General features: G+C 39.9%; 1 protein-coding gene across 2 annotated transcripts in view; it reads right to left on the minus strand.

The window, feature by feature from the left end:
- The window catches only part of LOC136687069 (spectrin beta chain, non-erythrocytic 1-like), an 80403-nt gene that overhangs the window by 57622 nt on the left and 2630 nt on the right, over positions 1–20151 (minus strand). The gene's annotated exons all lie outside the window — the stretch shown is intronic.

Here is a 20151-nt window from a genome sequence, read left to right on the forward strand (position 1 = left end):
CACCTAGTGGCATGTGTGCGTCAGTGATATGGACTAAACCTGGTCACGCCTTGTGGTGGACCCACTCTATGGAGCATACATTGGTTCATTCAGAGGGTGAAGAAAAAACAAAAAAATAAATCCCACACTATTTGTGTTAACGTTTCACAAAAAACCTGATCTTTTAGTGGACAAATCAATTTTATAAAATGATGCAGAACCATTCACCGAATAGTGACCTAAATAAACCATAAAATTCCCACTTCACAGCAGACTGTCTACTTGAACTACACTGTACCTTCACATGTTTGCAGACATCCATTATAATCACAGAATTCTTCTACTTTTAAGCGGACTCCTTCTGGAAACAGTTGCTCAAAATTTCATAGCTTATATAATCTTAATACAAAAGCATGAAATCAACTCGAGCACCAGTGAATGAGCCTGAGGCACCACTGGCCTATGCCAAGCGTGGGCTGGAGCAGTATTAAGCCCCCGAGCAACGGGCTAAGGAGAAGCAGAACCGTGTTATTTTGAGTGATGAGGCACAATCCATTATCGCTGGGGAGAGTTAAGGATGCCGTTTGTGATCAATACCTAGTGTACAATCAGCACTTGGCCTAACTAATGCTCTCTTGGTGGCTGAATGCCATTAAATCCTCATGGCAAAAAGTTCCAGTACATTCTCTAAAGGCTGGCAAAAGCAGTGGATTCTGTAACTGCATTAAAAGGTGGCCACTAATATGTTTAATTTCAGAAGATATTTTGATTGAGATTTGGTTATTGTATACATTGCATAAAGATGTATGAGATTTTAGAGCACCCTCTGCTGGTGATGAAAGGCAACAGCAGGAACAAATGAGGTCATTGCTGGGATTTAGCACCATCTATATGCCAGGGGACAAAAGCATCAGTGCAAGTAAATCACTTTTCTTTGCAGCTTGGTTATGCATGGACCTTTTTGTCCAGGAGATGCGGTGTGTTTAACAGTATGAACTGCCACGCTCAGCAGTTTTAGCGTGTTGGGGTGAGGTGTTGTGGGCACTGTGTGAGGAAGTGTTTGAGGGTGAGCTCAGCAGATGCACCAAGGCCAGGGACGCTAGCACAGAAAGCCTGCCATCAGCATGCTGTCTCTGCAGTAAGTCGCTACCGCATAGAGTTGTCAAAAGCACATGCTCTCTCTCACACACACACACACACACAACACAAATACTCAAGGGCAATCAATACACTGAGCACAGGGTCATAGGACTCCATGAAGCATGATAAACATCCCAATAACTACAGTTACACAAAGGCAAAACAGGCTATAGCTGGCCCGAAAGACACTTTACAGACTCTGAATACAATCTTGGCCACAGATTTGTGGACTGCTTATCCAACACTTCCTCTGAAATGAAGGGTATCCGTAGACCTCCTCTACTGTTCCTAGAAGACTCTGCACTTGACGTTGGAACCTTGCTGTGAGGATTTGATGGCTTTCAGTCAGAATAATAGAACTCAGACTATTCTGCAATTAACAGCTTATTTCAAGGTTGGCATCTACAACATTGCAACACCCATTCAGCCACACCCCTGCTGCCACTGACGTGCAAAATGTGGCTGTCATTCCACACCAGGCTCCACATCATAAAGGAGGATGACAAACTCTGCAAGGTCAAAAGAGACAAGAAATGCTAATGAAATCAAAAAGAAAACCTGAAAGAGAAAGAGAGAATCAAACAGAGGAGACAGGCCACAAACAGCCAACAACATTGGACAGTTTAATGATTTAATGGAAGGGTATGAAGCAAATAAAAGATACATTTTCACTGGTCACTCAGGTTATCATTACTATGACGTATCAGCACCCTGTATGGGTAACTGGGAAATTTTTCATAATTTCTCTCATTAATAACAGTGTACTGAGCACCCACCATTGTATTCATAAGCACATCAATTGATTAATTTATGTTCAGGCTTAAAACGCTAAACAATTCAGATGACTGCTAATGAAAATTAAGATGATAATTATCTCTCTCTCTCTTTCTCTCTCTCACACACACAATGCATTTTTAAGGCAAAATGTTTCCCAATAACATTTTTCATTTGTCATTTATAGAATTACCAACTTATATAATATTAAGTGTAAGCTCTGTATGTTAGACCTGGTTCCTGTTGATGACTGAAACTACAATAATTTCTCTAAAATGAACATTTGCCCCGTAAGTGGAGGTTCAGCGGAGAGTCTTAATATTTTTATAAGACTCTTCTGGAATCTTAAAGGCTGAGCACCAGCTCTATGAAAGTGTCAAACAAATAAATACAGTGGAATTTGAGTTCCTAACTTGTGTTTATTGATAGTCAGAAAACATGTTATTTCTTACTAATTTAAGGAATAAGGTTTAAAAGACCGTTGCCCCCCCCCCCCCCCCAACGGTGTTCGGAAACTCTAATAGGCGTCTTGTCTGTGACGTAGATGGTGGACAACACTCTAGAAGTTGCACTTAATTTAATGCAAAATGACGAAAAGGTGTGTTGTTTTTGGCTGCAATCATTCAATGTACAGTGGGACATCTGTGCACAAATGGCCCAAAGATCCCAAAATATCCAGAAAATGGACTACATTTGTCAACTTTTAACGGGCACTTTGGAAAGGACCCTCCGCTCACTCCATTATCTGTAGTGCTCTGTATGGGCATGTAAGGAAACCAACAAAAGGTGTTCAAGAGCCTCTGTAACATGGAGGTAAACAGGGTAAGGACACTTACTTCGCCTGTTTTAGTTGGTGTTAGTTAACGTTAGCTTGACTTGCTAAACTCGGTGGCTCAGATTATACTAGACACTGTCATAACAGTGTTTTACCGCGGCGTTGTTCAGCTGTTGTCCACCAGTGACGTCACGGTCGCGTTCAAGAATTTCCGTAGCGAGCTCAGGTTTTTCCGTCAATTTAATAAGATTGTCAGTTTTAAAGCAAATTAAGCTGCTATTTTCATTTTAATTCATACTTATATCTGTCAGTAACTACTATAATGTGAAATATTCATGGAGGTCCATTAAGTGGTGCTTAGCCTTTAACAAATTGACTATTTGTTAATAAGACTCTATTCAACCACAACACCGAATAAAATACTGAATAAGTATCTCTCATATCTGCGCCATCCATTTTACTGAGGTTAGAATCTGTGCCAAGAATCGTCCATACTGGTCTGGCGCATCACTTCGATAGACTTTATTGATTTTGTCTTCCATGCTGCCAAAAGCAAATGACAGTCTATATTGATCAGCCATAACATTACAACCTCCTTGTTTCTACACTCACTGTCCATTTTATCAGGCCCACGTATCAAACAGAAGCATTATTAAATTCTAAAATACTCCACCAACCCAAAATATCCAGTCAACAGCATTCTGTGACCACTGCTGCATGACTAAAGGATGACTAACATATGTGCAGCAACAGAAAAGATACTTTCTCTGACTTCAGGCTAACAAGGTAGGTGTGTCTAACAGTGGACAGTGAGTAGACGCACTGTTTTAAAACACCTGCAAAACCTGTGTTTGATCCACTCGTAACAGCACAACACACAAACACACCACCACCACTACCATGTCAGAGTCACTTCAGGGCAGAAAGGGGGGGGGGGTCCTCATGCTGAAGAACAGGGTAAAAGGCAGCTCACAAAGTACAAAGACCTGCAACCTGTAATTAGACGGTAAATGGAGCTGATTAATTGGACAATGATTGTAGAAACATGGTCATTTCAATGTTCTGGCTTATTTAAATCGTATTATTTAAAGAGCATCAGTGCAGAAGATGAAACAAAAGCCATAATGCTCTGTTGTCTTTTAGAATGCAAGCTATTGTGTGTATAGATCAAAAGCATATGTTAGTGCATAGTGTACACCAGCCTATATTACTGCACAATTTGGAATTCAGTGAAAATCCCATTAGACATGAGCTAAGAGAACATAAGCACCAATGACATATGAGACTGTGACCACTCAGAGGAGAGAGAGAGAACGAGAAGAGGTATTTTTAGCTGGTGCGGTGGCGGAAGGCGAGTACTGACACTGCAGTGCAGAGAGAGAGAGAAAGAAAAAGATGAGAAAAAAAACAGGAAAAGAGCAAGCAACCCAGCAACAATCTGAATCTAAACGAGATCTAAACAAAGATCAGGAAAAAAGAGAGGAAAAGAAAAAAAAAACAAAAAGGCACATCACAGGCAGACCTTAAGTTTTCCTTTTATGAGCTGCCATTAAGGAGAAGCTTCATCACTCGCTCCCAAAAAGTGCAGAGACTACTGATGAGGCAGTGAGATGAGAGAATGAGACAGAAATGTAGCCTTGAAGAATTATCACTGTTTAACCATGAAAACAGTTACAGATATTTTTGCATATTTGGACGACTGCAATCAAAGTAGGGTTGTTCAGTTAAAATCTAACTAAGCTAATTAAAACCAAATCAAATGTATGTTTATGATGTATCAGGAGCACCTGGAGGAAACCCACACTGACACTGGGAGAACACACCAATGTCTCACAGACCCAGGACCCTAGAGCTGTGTGACAGTGACACTACCTGCTGCACCACCGTGCTGCCCTAGAGCTGGGCAATTCATTCATTCATTTATTCTCTGTAAGCGCTTATCCAGTTCAGGGTCGCGGTGGGTCCAGAGCCTACCTGGAATCATTGGGCGCAGGCGGGAATACACCCTGGAGGGGGCGCCAGTCCTTCACTGGGCAACACAGACACACATTCACTCACACACTCACACCTACGGACACTTTTGAGTCGTCAATCCACCTACCAACGTGTTTTTGGACTGTCGGAGGAAACCGGAGCACCCGGAGGAAACCCACGCGGACACGGGGAGAACACACCAACTCCTCACAGACAGTCGCCCGGAGTGGGAATCGAACCCACAACTTCCAGGTACCTGCAGCTGTGTGACAGCGACACTATCTGCTGCACCACTATGTTGCCCTAGGGCTAGGCAATTAATACAAAAAATAATAATTTATCGAGACCGACATTCAAAATTTCTAAGTGACAGAATTTTGCCTAAATCAATCAGATCTATTTTTATCTTAGTTCTGTTCAAACCCTTTTTTTTCTTAGCAAATCCTATTAATATGTCCCCTACGGTGTGTTAATGTACTGTCTCCTCAAAACCACACTACCGCGCATGTAGTCACATAATTCTGCTCCATTCAGTCTGCAACATGAAAGAGAACCTATACACAGAGGTCAACTGAGTTATTTGAGAAGCTTGTACCACAGAAACATGCTGTGTCTGTCGTTTGGTCTTGTTTTGTCTTTAGTGAAGATGAAAAACAATAATAAACCCACTGACAAGCTCCCAGCAACATTAGAATAAATATCCCAGCCTTACTACTTCAGGATTCATTAACTGTAAATGTAATAACGTTCAATAATTGTGATATTCATTTGTGGTCATATTGCTCAGCACTAGAACGTAGCCGTTCTAAACAGATTCTCCACAAGGTGGAGCTATTAAGACTTAACGCTCACTGACTTGTGAGCGTCAGTGAGCAAGAGGTAACCCGCACTAGCAGGATCTAACGTATATTCCTAAATACCTACTGCTTGTATATGAAGTAAACCAAATGCTGTCTCATAGAAACAGCTCAAATAATCAAAACCTTTTAGGCGAGTCAAGTTTATTTACAGAGCACCTTTATTACAAGGTCAATTTGAAGTGCTTTACATGGTCAAAGGAAAAGCAGTGCAATTAAGAATAAAAATAAAAGTATAAAAATACTTCAACCAATGTGTGCGCCGTATGAGTTTAACTCACAATGGTGTGTTGGCAAGAGGTTTTTAAAGTCTACCAGAATCAGGCTGTGGAGCAGAGGAACTTTACTCACTGGAGCCAATCAATATCTTTTGAATGAACTGGAGTGGTGTTTAAATATTAAAGTTAACAAACCTTAAGTGGCTTTACACATGTTAACATGAGCGGATGCTATTACATCATCATTGTTCAATCTAAACCTATACAGTAAATACTTCCCAGAAAAGTACACTGTCAGAAAAACTCACTGTGTTGGTATCGTCAAGGGTACATAATCACCTTTAATAAGGGACCATAATTTTACCTTATTATATTATAACTGTACATTTTAATGTTGAGACCCTAACCCCTTTTAAGGATTTTATTTTATTTATATATATATATATATATATATATATTTTTTTTTTTTTTACACAGTTCTATAACGAAGGATTACAAGAAGAAAATGTAACGTAACTTTAGGGAAGACAACTGGACTTTAACACTATTGCTGTATCTTTAGCGCATTTACATTTACACTGGGTGTTCCTTTAGTGACAATAATATACATCTACTGTACATTTTTCTGAGAATGTTGAGTCTCTTTAGCAAAACAGAACAAACACTGTATACACTTTACAGACACACATTTTCAAAGGTTTTTGTACATCAGTGTATCTAATGAATTCCTTTGATTTCAGAAGATATGATGGATATCCAAAAACCATTGGAAATATGCGTACACAACATACCACCCAACTCCAGCATAGGTGCAAACAAGATGTTTCTCTGTCTATATAAAACATGTCACATTCAGGTGTTATTCTCATACCCTCTGGACAGGCCCAGGAGAATCAACAGAGAATATATTTTAATGCTGAACAGTTTGGCGCAACCCAGTCACTAGCATCATACAGGACTTCCACAAACACCCCAAGCTGTATGTGATGTGTAATGAAAACTGTGAAATGCTGGATGGCTGAAAGACTACAACCCATGGACCTTGTTGCCAAGAAATGCAAACAATTAGCAGGTATCGTAATGGCCCCAAAAAGCTCAGACAACATTTTGAACATTCTCAGACCTGAACAAACACACTTCCTTAGCACTCAGACGGCTCGTGTTTTATTTGGCTGAAGGTATAAGGCTAAAAATGCTCAAGACATTAAGCTTTCTTTGGACATGTTTACAATTCTGCAAGAGCCAATAGATCTAATACTTTTCCAGAGAGAGGAACCTAGGATTGTGTAGTTTGGAAAACGCAAAACTCAAAAGCAAGCCAAAACATCATCAATCAAGAACACCTAAACACACCACAAATGACCAAATAAAGAATGCAGGGTTCTGTCATCAGCCAAACAAGGTGTAAGGATTAACTTCATGTTATTCGCTGAGGAAAAATCAGCCATAATATTTAGACCTACCCAATTCCACGGGTGTAGTTAGATGGCTGCAAAGCTCCACTAACAAAAGCAAGCAGTTACACACGTCACACTGAACTTGCACAATACCCATCATGGCAATATGTTTAATATTAATATGTTTAACCTTTAAGCATTATTCAGTATACAGCGTGTTTACACTGGAGGCAGGATGGTTTTCATGTGAAGTTTCTATGGCCTATTTATTTAATATCCATTTTTAAGATATTTTGTGTGATTAAAATCTTAGCTAACTACATGTTGAAGGTCAAACTGCTTAGTAAACGGGATTTTTTTTGGCATGAGCCTTTGTAACACACTCACATCTCAGTATTTAATAACTATTTTCAGAGAACAGTATGTGCTTTAAAAGCATAAGGCACCTGGTACCAAGAATAATATTATTTAATATTATTAAGTGTATCCAACATTTTGCAGCTTCAGTATGTTCTGCACCTGCACTCACTAAAAATAGGTTTGAATTAACTTTCAAGTGCCTTAACATCTCAACTGAAATCAACCAAACTTGTTAATAATTTGAGGTCATCGTTAGTTTTATAAAGAACACTTATACAGAACAGAACAGTGGTTAAAGATACAATGCACAATTTCACCAGTGTGGTTGCCTGGGTTACTGTACACTACAGCGTGAGGTCACCTACTGTACAGCGTGAGGTCATGCATTCTTAATCTCAACCAACAAACTACATTATTAGTCAAGATTCAAGATACAAGACCTCAAGCAACAAAACAGGCCAACCACAACAAAACAAACAAATCAGGCACTCCTGACCAGAATGGAGGTTTAAAAAAATAATAAATAAATAAATAAGACAGGTTCAGAATACACTGTACAATGCAATAATTATTTAAACTTCTTCAGATTGAACTATGTATTCTTAGTATTTAGCAAAGCCAATGAAACAGTTTAAATGCACCTTTAAAATTAATTTTACCACATGATAAACAACTTGTCTGGTGGAAACATGTCAGAAGCAACATCTACTTAGCAGGGGAAAAGGGCAAATATGCGCATCCCTGGTCAACAGGTCTAACATTTCAACCATTTTACTGACCTAACTAATAGTCTGAGAGACAGTCAAGTAAATTTCAACTTTCTATATTAAAATAAACTTTGTTCAATCAAGGTTTGTCTGATTGCTCAATATCATTCCTTGGGGAAACATTCTGAGGCAGCAGGCTTTCCACATCAAGGCCACATCCTAGAGAAATCTCATTTAATGATAAGAAAATACTTTATAAGGAATTTCCCCCTATTTAAAGTATGTGCATATCTAAATAGTTCAAATGTAAACAAAGTTATTCAGAATGTTGTGCTTTGTATTGCTCAGTTCTAAAGAAACGTATCCATCATACAACTATGGTAAATGTTGATCAACATGCTGCATGTGACATTGCTTTATCACAGTTGTGGGATTGGATTTTGAAGTGAAATTTTAAAATCTGAATTAGAAAAGTACATATAGGGAGCTGTAATGTAACATTCTCAAAAAAAAAAAACCTTAACCCATAGAACCCATTTCATGCAACTTGCAACCTACAACTAGATTCATGCCAGCTTCAACAAATAAAGCAAGCCTTTGACTCAGCAGTTCACTTGCGAGTCCCTGGTGTCACCAGAATGGTAACAGTCTCCCATTATGTTGAGAGTACAAAAACGTAGGGAAGACTAAAGCACAATCCAGATGAACTAGTGAAAGACTGAAAGCCTGTCATTGTTTAGAGAACCTCAAGTCAGGCATGATGTCTCAAGAGAGAAAGTAAAACATGCCTGACCACTCTCTGGCAGAGACGGCCAGGGAGGATCAGAGAAGAGAAAATGGTGAAAAAAGAAATGAGTAGAAGGTAGAAGCCTGTTGAATTAATTTTAGAATACTTCAGTGATAAAGCAATGTATGTAAGCCTAGCAACTGGTGTATGGTCTACAACCTGTTGAGGACAGAGAGACGTCTGATTGAAGCTGGCAGTCTGATGAAGCTCTGCGGCAGACATCAGACAACCTCGTTAACATTGTTGTAGTGCTTGAAATAGCAAGGGGCTTATAACACTGCACAGTGTTAATACTTCCCCTGAGAGATCATGAAATAGCTGATCACAACATGTTTTACTGCAACAAGCAGGATACACCCTTTTACTTCCACAGGAACAGGCTAGAGGACTTAACTATTAATTAGAGCTGTCACATATAGCTCATTTAAAAAGGGATGTCATTGCAACATCTGCAGTAAACACATCACACAGTACTCTCTACAGCAGCTGCATTCAAGCTGTGGGGCATGAGGGAACATACATATCAACATAGCACATAAAATAAGGAAATTTGTGTTTGGTAGATTATTTCTTTGTTATAACAATGCTTCTTGGCAATAAATCTTATATCGTTGGAAAGCCTGTAATTTCCCTTTTAAATCCTCTCTGCCATTGCAAAAAATGGGAGCCTCAGTAGCGTGTGGAAGAACCATACACTGCCACAACAGTCTGGCACCTCCTCCTCATGCTGGTCACACACTGCTGTGGGATGGCATCCTATTCTTCAACCAGCATTTGTCGCAAGTCAGCCAACGTGGTTGTGTAGGTCACTCTGGCATGAACAGCATGCCCAAGTTGATCCCACAAGTGTTCAATGGGGTTGAGGTCAGGATGCTGGCAGGCCATTCCTTCCTCTCCACACCCTAATTCTGGAGGTAGTCTCTGATAAAGCCCGCTCTGTGGCGGCGAGTGTTGTCATCTTGGAGGATAGAGTTCGGTCCCAGACTGTGGAGATATAGGATTGGCACTGGTTGCAGAATTTCATCTCGATATCTCTCTGCATAGATATTGCCTCCAATGATGACAAGCCTCGTTTTTCCAGTGAGGGAAATGCCGCCCCACACCATCACACAAAATACGCTGTTTGGCATTGGCAGATTTTTCATGGGAGCAAACCACACTCAGCTCTACTGCTCATCCCACAAATGCATGTTCTTTACAAATGGGGCACCATTTACAATGGTATAAGATTTATTTATAATTGTTACAGCAAAGAAATAATCTACCAAACACAAGTTTCCTTACATTTGTGCTATGTTTATAAGCAAAATTCTCTTAACCCTTATTTTCCCCATCATTTTCTTATTTTTCACAATGCCAATTTAATAAAATCAGTATATTTCTATATTAAAAAAATGTAAAGTTCTCAAAGAAAATTTTTTTTATTACTTTGAGGTGATGGTCTGCAGTTATTTGTTAGTTAGAGAATGTAGAAGCAATAACATTAGCTAATATTACAGCTATAAAGCTGAACATCTAGATATACATGTTCCAATCTGGACTACAGTGTTATTAATGCTAAAGTAAATAAGGTGCCTACAGTGTGATCTAAACATTGTACCTCAGTCTAGCTTCTTTCCCAAGCAAAAACACTTAAAAGAATGGTCCATTTATAGGAAACAAAGCTGACTTAACTTTCTCAATACAGTATTCTGAAATCTTTGAAAGGCTATGCATTCTTTGTTAACGCTCAACTTCATTTTTAATAATAATTTTACTTCATTCCTATAAACAAAAGTGACTGCTACTCTTAATACAATTCCCATACACTAACCACTATAATACAGCAGACTATCACAGATAACTGTAGCTGGCAGTTGCCCTCATTTGCCTACAATGTGTGCCCAGATTTACATGCATATGTGCAGAAACAAAGTAGCAATACCTGCTTCATCATTTTGTCAAGCTTCAGCACATTTGGCCAGACTAGTTAGTTTAGTTACTCCCTAACTTTTCATTCATTAATTATCTGTAACCAATTTTCCAGTTCAGGGTCTTAGTGGGTCCAGAGCCTACCTGGAATCATTGGGCGCAAGGAAGGAATACACCCTGGAGGGGGCGCCAGTCCTTCACAGGGCAACGCAGACACACACACATTCACACCTATGGACACTTTTGGCGTCACCAATCCAACTACCAACGTGTGTTTTTGGCCTGTGGGTGGAAACCGGAGCACCTGGAGGAAACCCACGCAGACACAGGGAGAACACATCAACTCCTCACAGACAGTCACCCGGAGCGGGAATCAAACCCACAACCTCCAGGTCCCTGGAGCTGTGTGACTGCGACACTACCTGCTGCACCACCTACACCCTAACTTAACTAACTTAACTTGGGGATTTCCTTATTCAAACTCAGTGGTTTGCTTTAAGGGCTGTGATGGTGTCTTTTGTAAATGTTCTCAGGTGCACTTTCTGTTCTTTGTTGTCTGTGTGGCAACTGAGACTAATTAATATTGAGGATGCCTTCTTTACAGTCAGAGTACATTTATTATTTCTCAGCGTTAAATCCAAATATTTCATTACTCATGTCAACACTATGTTCTCAAATTGTATGCTAGCGTTCATGAGTGTCTTACATCTAGGCAGAAGACATGCCGCACCTCAGGTTTAAATCCCCACTACACAGAATCTCAGGCTGAAGTGACACCTGAAGATCTTTCACTATTGTTAACCCAGTAGTCCTCAGCACTCACTCTGGAGTACTACTACTTTGCACATTTCAAAGCTTTGCTCTCAGAAGACATAAAACCATTAAGAACTAATCAACCAGCATGTTCTGGGCTGAAGAACAGTACAGCTTAGGGTTGGACGATATGGGCAGAATTAGTTCTGAAAATAACCGTTAATCAATCGTAACCGCGATATTGATTTGCGCTCATATCACTCAGCACTAGTCAGAATTTATATCACAAAGTCTCTTAATCATGGTCAATACAATATAATTCCAATATCAATATGAACAATATTAAAGCCACAGAGCAACTGCCAAGAACAAACAAACATGACATCATCGCCAAATATAAACCTCTTGGCTATGTCAATATACATTTTAAAGTAAGTTAAAAATAAATAAATAAATAAATACTCAACTGACGGCAGCACCCTGTAATGAACGTCAGTCAGTGACAGATGCTGTAAATAATGTACACCGAAATATTGAAAGTGTGTTTAAAAATAATATAGTTATTGAAATATTTTATATTGCAATATATATATATTGATATTGAATTACTGCCCAGGCCTAATACAGCGATACCCAAACTGCCACGACTACTCATCAATGATGTACACAAATATAAGGACCTTATTTTAATACAGATCATAACCCCTAAAATGTTTTGCAAGCTAGCAATAGTTGAATATATTCCTTTAAGGGACACATTTTACTGGCAGCAAAGCAGAATTACAAGAGCCAAGCAACCTCTCTGGCCTCAAAGTGTCATGTCTTTCCAAACTAAACAGTTTTGATATGCAGTTGTCCAAACATTACGTGAGGGATCCAAATGTGGCATGTATATATTCAAGTGAAAAATGCTCTCATTCTCGAACCAGCAAGTAGAGCAAATGACCGCTATGACCCGAATCCAGCTGAGCGTTTCAGACATAGCAATGCATACGCACCATTAAAACAACAACAAGCAATGACCAGATGCCTGACTGTGCAGGACAAGCACGATACACAGCACAGGCAAATCAGCAATGTCATATTTAAAGACAAATTTAATCTCTCTCTTTCTCTCACACACACACACACACATACACACTACATTGAGACACACAAATGACACTGCCCTGCCAGACAAACAGCACACAAATACACTACCATCACTTTCCAATTTATCTGTGTGTGTGTACAGACTGTAGTCCATCTGTTGCTCTGCATAATTTTTGGTCTTCAGGAACACAACAGAGCAGGTATTATTTGAGTGGGTGATCATCCTCAGCACTGCAGTAACACTGTTAGTCTGGGTTGTGGTGCTACAAGTGGATCAGACACAGCAGTGCTGCTGGAGTGTGTAAACACTATGTTCAGCATTTAAACCACTGGAGTGAAGGCTGTGATTGGAGAGACTCGGGTGAAAAGGCAGGACAGCTCTGCAATGCCTGCTATCTACAGAAGAATCAGCACAAAATCAGCTTGTTTTATTTCATATTTTCGGACTTAGGAAGCGCACATAAAATTTCATTTCACTTTGTGTTGTTCACACGAACATGAATTTGAGTGCTCATGCACTCAAATATTTCTTTTTTAAATTAAAATGAATAAATAAAAATGTACTATTGTTTCTCAAAAACCTATCTGAACATTATATTTATCAGAAAAGATATTTTTCTTAGTAATTAAATTAGATTATGTAATGAGGGACTGTCATTCAATGTATAATGTTTTAATATGAGCCTGTACTGTTGCTGATTTGGTCGATTTACAGGCTCTCTATAATTAGTCTAAAGGCAGACGCTCAATGTTTCTGTAAAGGCGATTTTTTTCCCTTCCCGGCTCCCTGTTGCTAAGCAACATCAGTATCACAAAGTTTTTAGTACTGACTATCAGAATTATCTACACCAAAATATCTTCGTGTTCATGTGGTAATAATAATTCATATTTCATCCTATGAAAGCAGACACTAATACCTCCTCCTGTGGTGACTGTAGCGTACGCCTTCTCTTTCCTTTGATAATCCCAAGTTGTAGGCTTCATGCTGAAATTTATTTATACATACTTTTTGACTTGGCACCTGGAGCCACATAAAACAGCTCAACAAAACGCATAAAGCCTTCAACGTGCAAAACCATTAAAGCCAATAAGAAGATTACGAAATGCATACAACACAAACGCTCATGTTCCTCTTAAAGATGCATGGAGTTATTATTCTAGACACAGACTGTCACAATAACGATGGCGTACAGTTATATCACCCTTGTTTTGCTCAACCAACTTCTCCCCGTTATCAGCACAAGTGGTAGAATAGAGCCATCTCACTGGCATTAAGCTTAATTACATACTTTCTTTTCAAATCATTCTCTCTATTTCTGTGCCCGAGTCTCATCTCCTTCCTCCAATTTCCTGCGCTTACGTAATATGATTGTACATCTGCCAGAATGTCCCACAGCCCTCCACATCCAAAATATTCACTACACACCCCTTTACTCTCTCTCTCTCACGGTTTCTTTCACGCTCTCTCACATTCTGTGTGTACCTCTCCCCTTTTCTCTTCCGCCTACACTCTCTCCCAGAAGAATGAGTGGAACAGGAAAGGAGGGGGAATGAGAGGAAAGCGAAAAATGTAGAAAAGGAGCCAGTGAGGTGGGCACTGTGCGATGGAGAGTAGCAGCTTTCAGAGCTCGGAGTCAAATTCATAACCCCAGTGATAAGATCAGACAGATTTAACAGAAACAGCAGTCAATCCTGAGGTCAAAGTCATCAGTGGCTAACGTTTACAGCCAGCGCAATGAAACAGCTGCAGGGAAAGGACATACAAACAACCCGCAGGGAGCCTTCAGAACCCATTTTCGTCCCAGGGGTATTGTGTAGTCTTAAGCAAATCAGACCCTAAAGATACACAAAGCTGAATCCAACACCTCTACATTTCTGTTTGAACTTGAATTCTAATAGAGCTTCATTAAACTTCAGCCAATGACACTTCAAAACTAAACCCAACAGAGCAATCCAAACTTCATCCATTCTTTCATGGAAACTGCTGCGAGAGGGAGTTTCTTGTCATTAGGAAATGGCATGAGTGATCATCAGCAATGCCAAAGCTGGGAATACAGAGTAAGTGCCCTCACTATTTGGTTGGTTGGCATGGTCCCACCTCTGCCTCTTCACTCAGCACGATGCTAGATGTTGCTGTGTCATGAAAGGCACTCTCTTATTTATGCATCTATAATCACAAATAGGTGGGTTGAGCCATCACTCTTTGCTGAAGTAACAGAACTGGGAAGTAGCATTCTCCAAACTCATTAAGCTGTTCAAAGTTTTATTAGTGTTATATAGCACTGTTGGTTTCATATCTTTGGGAGGAAGCGTGTGCAAGCTTAGCTCTTTGGCAATGGGAGAGCTCTAACTAGCAGGTATATTCAGCATGAAATAAAATGAAAAAATGTATATAATAATTATCAATACCTCCAGGGACCTGGAGATTGTGGGTTCCAGTCCCACTCTGGGTTTCCTCCGGGTGCTCCGGTTTCCTCCCACAGTCAAAAAATACGCATTGATAGGTGGATTGGTGACTCAAAATGTGTCCATAAGTGTGAGTGTATCGCCCTCCAGGGTGTGTTCCTGCCTTGTGCCCAGCGATTCTGGGTACGCTCCGTACCCACCGTGAACCTGAACTGGATAAGCGGTTACAGACAATGAATGAATGAATAATAGTACAATTGTATTTGCTTCAAATTCTCAATTATTTTAAAAGATAAGTCTACAATGGCATTCTAGTTACTCTTCTGTAAAAATGGTCCAACTCCAAAGGCAAGTGGTATGAAGATCTACTTCAGACTTCTAAACATAATTAAAGCTGAGAAAATTACCAGTCATAACAAATATCATCTTACACATCTCAAAATCTAACTCCCACCACACTCATACTAAAGTCGTATTGTTTTTGCTGGCAGTCGTCACCGCCACTTCACGCCTGGCATGCCACTCATACACACCGTTCCAAATGAACGGTTGATCCACTGCCCCTCCTCCAAGTACAAAGTGGGGATTTTACTAAGCAGCCCATGTGTTAAAAGTGACCGTTTCATCCACTGGCTTCAATCCCAGACGAGTCAACATGAACAGCTGGGTGGGCTTTATACGACTGGACTGAACCAGCAGAGAGGAAAAGGATAGAGCACGGGGTTTAAGTCCTTTTTCTAAACAGAAAATAAGAACTCTGATTAAGCCTAGGGTAACTGTCTGTTCAGTCTTTCACTGAAATTGCTAAACTCCTCAATAAATATATAAAACCCGATGAAGAACGTTGTTAATCACTCCAGCTGGAGAGCGGTTGCCTGCCAGAAAACGCATTTCTCCAAGCCACAATCAACAACTAAAATCCCACGCAATGCAGAAGAACACAAACACAACCTTTGACATGGATGGTCTCAGGACAAAACGGATTTGAAAATAACACAAATGAAAGTAAATTAAAATATTATCTGAATTCAACTCTCATGAAATGACCAGATCTAGTGGTTTTACTGTGTCTCAGCTGAAGTAGGAAATGTCTAGCACACAAGCAAAGATGCAAACCCTGCTGATAACTTTCACGTTGCCTTCAAACATGCCATTTCCTTGTCCAATAAACAGAATATCAAAATCAAATACCAACAAGGACCTTACATTAGGCTTTACGCTGTTAGTTTATTATTGTTACATACTAACTGCCTACAGTCTCTGGTTTCTACTAGAAACATTATTTAACAAATGCCCAAATGAGACACTAATGAAGACGAAGGCAAGCTTAGAGAACACAAACTTAAGAATAACAAACAGCTATAGAGAACATTTGATGTGATTTTACCTCTATTCTGCAGGTTATAGAAGCTGGAATGGTGCTTTAATTCAGTGTATAATAAACGAATTCCCCTCTCTTTATTCCTTCCGAGGATGTATGGAAGCAGGCTCCAGACCCCTGCTGGGTTGAAAGCAAAAGTTGTTCTGATGTTCACCAAACTGGAAGGTCTGGATAACAATTTGTTACTTCAAAGACTTCCTTAATGTCGACACAACCCATAACAATATGAATAAAGATATGCTATTGGAATCCATGAGAGGGATTTGTGATTACAGCAAAGCTGTAAAAAAAATATACTACTTTGTAGCATTCAGAGCCTTGCCTGATCAAACATGTTAACAGCAATTGACAGTGTTGTGTTTTTGGTCACTCAATATAAAACCTAAAAGTTGCCAATGTAGTGGCTTACATAATGAAACAAAAGACCTGGTCAATTTGACGGTATCATGTATCACCCAAAGCTCCATTAGTCCAAAGAGGGTTTGGCTGATACCTATGCTCAAGGACGTTCCCCCAAGCCCCTTTCTGCAACCCACACAGTCTTCCCTGCATGCAGTGGGGGAGGTACTGTATTTATGGGCAGAGAGCAAAGCCCCTTAATACCCTCACAGCACTTCCAAATGTACTGCTCAATATAATCTAAAGCCAGAGCACACACATCCAAGCACATGAGCAAGAGTGTTGCTGTAGCTGCTCTTCTTTTAATTGGTCAACACATCAGTTTAATTACACACACCCCTAGCAGAGAAAAACTGAAAGGCACACACTTGTGCTGATGAAAGTTCACCACAGCATGATCTCTTGGGATACACTGGGAACAGCTCTGCTGATGGAGGGAAGGAAAGACGGATGGTGGAAAAGCAAGTTCCTACTGTGCTTCTACAATCATGAGCCTCGCAAAGCCTTCTGTGTAGAGCCGCACTGCCTGGAAACCAGATAGGAGAATTCGCAGTACTAGAATAATACCCAATTGTATAAGAAACAAAGAGAACTAAATAACTAGATGTAAGCAGAGTACACTTCTAAACATCCTGAACAGGTTTTTTGTTCCATAATCCGGTGTTATTATTTTACACATTGACAGTACTGGACTGAACTAGCTCTGTTTTGGAGCTCAAGATGGAGTTGTACACCACAAATAGGCCAAACCTGAGGCTGAATTACATGAACAAAGCACCACAAACACAAATGGAAATGACTACATCTTAGCTACGTTCCAGCTCTTGTTGTATCTAAAATTATTTGGCGTTAAAAGGGAATGTTTATGATTCTGGGGTAAAGAATAGAGCAATATCCTTATTTTGATACATGGTTTTCAATGTTTAGAGTTCTCTCTCGATAACTAAAAAACATACAGATGCCTCTGCCATGAGTAGACAGAGAAAGCCTAGCCTAACTAATTTACAGACAACAGGGATTTGTAAACACAGACTGGAGAGCTACCAAATGGTGAGGAAACATCTGAATTTTACAAAAAATTTCCAATTTACCAGCATCTTTCTGGACACTGAGCAAACAATCTATATTAATCAGACCCCAAGCACTCAAACTGTACTGCACTAGTGCAACTATTGTGCAACACTAATTCAGCCAGGTCAAGTCTTTTAGCAACAGGTTCAGTTGCTGAAGGTGAAGATGTAGGCATCAAAAATCTCAAGTAGATGTTGTGAAGAATAACAGTCGAAAAAACAACATTGCTAGCATTCCTTCACTATCTCCTATGTCAGGAGGCAGGTAAACAGGGTAGAGAAGTGACATCTCCAGGCTATGAGAGAAAACGGGCAGCCAAACATAAAATAAGACCAAGTGTGGGAAGCTTCTTTGCCTCCATTAAGGAATGAAAGGTCATTCCTGGAGGTTAGAACTTGTTAGCTACTCCCAAGTGGTCCAAACTCCTAACCATTATAACTCCTAGATGATATAACACACAAAACAGGAAGGAGTGACAAGGAGAATGTGGGGGAAAAAAAAAAGATTTAAGGCAGGCTTCTCTAAATTTAGCTTGACTGGGCCACAGGGCAGCAGTGCTACTTTTTGTCGCACTGCTCCACTTACTATCTTCTGGCAGAGTTCCAGCACCAGGCCCCCTCCCCTTGTCTGTTTTTTTTTTTTGCTTGGACTCAAACCCACTTACCATTTCCTGGATACAATGAATTTCTCACAATGCAAGGTCACCCAAGCCTTCAGCAAAGCTCTTGTCTCTCAAGGTGGGGCAAGGAAATTTAAAGGAGCACTCTTTATACAGTTTTCCCAGCTGAGGAGCCTGAAAACTAATCAGACAAATGGAATGAGTCTACAATAAAAATGTCCTCTTTAGTGCTAGGTTGCAACTACTTTGCATTCAAGGTCTCCCTGGAGTCTGAGAGCCAAAGACACCACTGGACAGCATCTCAGGGGCTACTCTGCCATGTCTGTGATGCAGTTTCAGTTCCAGATGCTTTTTCGATGCTTCTTTCTAACCCTGAAAGTCTGTGTATATTTCAGTAGCAGCTGAGTCACTGTGAAAGTTTCATGGAGGTCCCGTTCATGGTATTTTATTAAACCTGTGAAAATAAGATACTTGAATTCAGAATCAATAAAACTGTTCAGCAGCCACATGTCCATGCCAAGTTTTTTGATGAGGTGGTTCATTAGATAAGCAGCTTCTTTTTAATACACAATTTCCCATTTCCCTCACCCTAATCACGTCTCCTGCTTTCTTAATAACACTACAGCAAAGTCTAACTCTAACAATTATACCATTACCACATCTACACCTCTCTGGATATCCATTTTCTACTTTTCTTTAAGGGCTGGGTTCCTCAGAAAGGGTCTAAGCGTAGTCCTGGACTATATCCACTTTTCAATGGGGGGGTGTGGAAAGAAGATAAAAAAATCCGTCTTTGAATCCATGCCTAAAAGCTTTTGAAGTTTATCAATATGAAAATTGTAGTGTTCAGTTGTCTGCCAGGCTGCTTGATTCTTCTAAATTCTATGTCATTTTTTAAATACTGCTTACATTTTAAACAAAAGTGTTTGTCTGCCTCTGTTTGCCTTACTCTACATTTTATAGTGCTGTGATGCCTTGGGTCCTGTCTCATGAAGCACACTAAATATTCTTAACTTACAGACAGGTGACTAAGCAAGGACCTCTGCTGTGAGAAACAGACTTTACTGGTTTTAACACTTTGCTGCTTCCAATGAGCAACAGCAGCTAATGTCACTAAAAGAAACTGCCATCCACAATCAACCCTAGACCTAAGTTATACGCAGCCAATTCCCAACCATTTTACTGTGTTCAAAAAGTGCTGCAATTCCTAAGTGGTCCACTGAGTATAAGTGCAATCACATTAAAGGTGACAGTCTGCTCTATGACTTAAGCCTCATTCTTGACAGCAACCTTAACTCCCCCATAGAAAAGCAAGGGTGAGTACTTTGGCAAAAATATAACTGAGTAGGTTCACAATTAAACATAAAGCCCCTTCACTGATCCTCTCAACGTTACTCTGAAAGACCAGAGTCTTGATAGTAGACAAAGCGGCAGGTGGCCAGGCCAATTTCTGTCTTTAATAAAAAGGCTCAGGGCATTCTTTCCAAGAGGACACGTACATGCCTGTTTGACAGCAGTACGAACTATAACGCAAATGCAACACTGGAGCTC

Source organism: Hoplias malabaricus, chromosome 2 (genome assembly GCF_029633855.1).
Source record: "Hoplias malabaricus isolate fHopMal1 chromosome 2, fHopMal1.hap1, whole genome shotgun sequence".
NCBI lineage: Eukaryota > Metazoa > Chordata > Actinopteri > Characiformes > Erythrinidae > Hoplias > Hoplias malabaricus.